The sequence below is a fragment of the Mus pahari genome, chromosome 8, assembly GCF_900095145.1.
Source record: "Mus pahari chromosome 8, PAHARI_EIJ_v1.1, whole genome shotgun sequence".
NCBI classification, from domain to species: domain Eukaryota; kingdom Metazoa; phylum Chordata; class Mammalia; order Rodentia; family Muridae; genus Mus; species Mus pahari.
In genome coordinates this window covers 60,209,422-60,212,278 of record NC_034597.1, presented here as the reverse complement: position 1 = coordinate 60,212,278, position 2,857 = coordinate 60,209,422, and positions in this window count along the sequence as shown.

Below are 2,857 nucleotides of genomic sequence, written 5' to 3'. Positions count from 1 at the left end.
TTATGTGGAGGTCTTTGATCCACTTAGACTTGAGCTTTGTACAAGGAGATAAGAATGGATCGATTCTCATTCTTCTACATGATAGCCGCCAGTTGTTTGCTTAATTTTCAAAGTTCTTTATATAGTCTGGCAACTAATCTCTCGCCCCATCTGTACTTGATAAAGATTGATTTCTAATCTGTAGGCTGGCTCTTCACTTTGGTGTTGAGCCCCATTACTATGCAGAAGCTTTTGAATTTCATGCAGTACCATTTAGTGATTCATTCCTATGCTATTGGAATCCTTTTTAGACAGTCCATACCACTGTATATATTTTGAAGTGGTTTAGCATTGTTTACGGATTGTTAGTTAAATTTTATACTGAAGGGTTTCAGATGCTCCATCCCCCATTAGCATTTGAAAATGAAATAATGAAAGATATCTATCTATCATCTATCATCTATCTATCTATCTATCTATCTATCTATCTATCTATCTATCTATCTATCTATCTATCTATCTATCATCTATCTATCATCTATCATCTATCTATCATCTATCTATCTATCTATCTATCTATCTATCTATCTATCTATCTATCTATCATCTATCTATCTATCTATCTATCTACCATCTATCTATCATCTATCATCTATCTATCTATCTATATCTATCTATCTATCTATCTATCTATCATCTATCTATCTATCTATCTATCTATCTATCTATCTATCTATCTATCTATTTCTTACACTTTAGCTGTGGTTCTTCTCTGGTAGTTTTGTGCAGTTCTTCTCTAAGTCCACCTAGCTGAGTGGTCTTTAGCTGGAAGCCTTTTCTGACTGTCTTGGTCTCCTTGTTTGTGACAGATCTGTTTGAGTTGTTGGTCTCTTCTCAGTGTAAACCCAGTGTTTCAGATGAATCTAGGAATTTATCAATTTCTTTTAGGTTTTCTTTTTTGTGATAGCATTCTTTTTGAATTTATTTTTTGTTAATTATTCACTTTACTTCCCATTCACTGCCCCCCTCCTGGCCGTCCTCCTCCCACAATCCTTCCCCCTTTCCTTCTCCTCTGAGCTAGTGGTAGTCCCCTTGTGTATCCCCCACACCTTGGCATTTCAAATCTCTGTGAGACTTGGCACTTTCCCTGCCACTGAGATCTGACAAGGCAGCCCAGCTGATAGAACAGATCCTACACACAGTAACAACTTTTGAGAGAGCCCCCGTTTCAGTTCAGAACCCACATGAAGACCAAGCTGCACATCTGCTACAGTTAAATGATAGGTCCAGCTCATGTATGTTCTTTGGTTGGTGGTTCAGACTCTGACAGCCCCAAGGATCCAGCTTAGTTGACTCTGTTGGTCTTCCTGTAGAGTTCTTATCCACTTCGGAGCCCATAATCCTTCCTCCTATTCTTCCATAAGAGTTCCCAATTTCCATCCACTATTTGGCTGTGGGTGTCTGTATCAATCTGAGTCAGCTGCTGTGTGGAGCCTCTTAGAGGACAACATGCTTCTGTCTGCAAGTACAATAGAGTATCATTAATAGTATCAAGGATTGGTGCTTGTCCATGGGATGGGTCTCAACCTGGGCCTATTACTGGTTGGCTATTCCCCCAGTCTCTGCTCCATCCCACATACCTGCATTTCTCGTAGACAGGATGGTATGGATTCACTTACAAGTGGGTATTATCCATAAAATACAGGTACCATGTTACACTCCACAGATCCAAAGAAGCTAAACAAGAAGGACCAAGCAAGAGAACTTGAATCTCAGTTAGAAAGGAGAAGAAAATATCATAAGAGGCAAATAGAGGGAGGGAATTGGGAGGTAGGGAGATGTGAGGGGAATAGGGACTTAGGATCAGGTGTGGAGAAGGACAGGAGAAATGGCCAGATGGCCATAAAAATTAATGGAAATCTGCAACTGATAGGTGTGAGAAGGTGGAGGGCATCTCCAGGATGAGACAGACCTGGGAAAAGGGAGGCAACCGAGAATCAGTGGGGGTGACCTTAGCTATGACTCACTCGCATTGGGGATATGGAACTTGAAGAGCCCACATCCTGTAGTAGGGAGCCTAGAGGAACAATAGAGACATCAACCCAACCACAAAACTTTCAGCCTACCCCACCCTCCCTTTTTAAAAAGATTTAATGTATGTGAGTACACTGTTGCTCTCTTCAGACACACCAGAAGAGGGCATCAGATCCATTACAGGTGGTTGTGAGCCACCATGTGGTTGATAGGAATTGAACTTGGGTCCTCTGGAAGAGCAGTCAGTGCTCTTAACCACCAAGCCATCTCTTCAGGTCCTTTTAGGTTTCCTAACTGAATCAAGTATAAGGTTTTGGAACTATTCCTTCAGAGTGTTCTGCGTTTCTTTGGTGTCTGTTGTGATGTTTCCCTGTTCATCTCTGGTTCTTTTATGTTAACTTGGGTCTCATCTCCTGTTTGTCTTTGTAGAGAACCATTTCTTGTTTTTTGGGGGTCTATTATAATAGCATCATCAATTTATACTGTTGATGCATGTGAAAGAGAAATACTAGACAGATACACTGAACACTGGGAAGAACTGGGAGAAGGGTTATGTGGTGGTTTGAATATGCTTGGCCCAGGGAGTAGCACTATTAGGAAGTGTGGCCTTGTTAGAAGAAGTGTGTCATTGTGGGTGTGCTTATTAAGACTCTTGTCCTCGATGCCTGGAAGCTAGACTTCTCCTGTCTGACTTAGGATGAAGAGGTAGAACTCTCAGGACCTGCAACCCCTTGTCTGCCTGGATGCTGCCATGTTCCCTCCTTAGTGGCAATAGCCTGAGCCTCTGAACCTGTATGCCAGCCCCAATTAAATATTGTCCTTTATAAGACTTGCCTTGGTCATA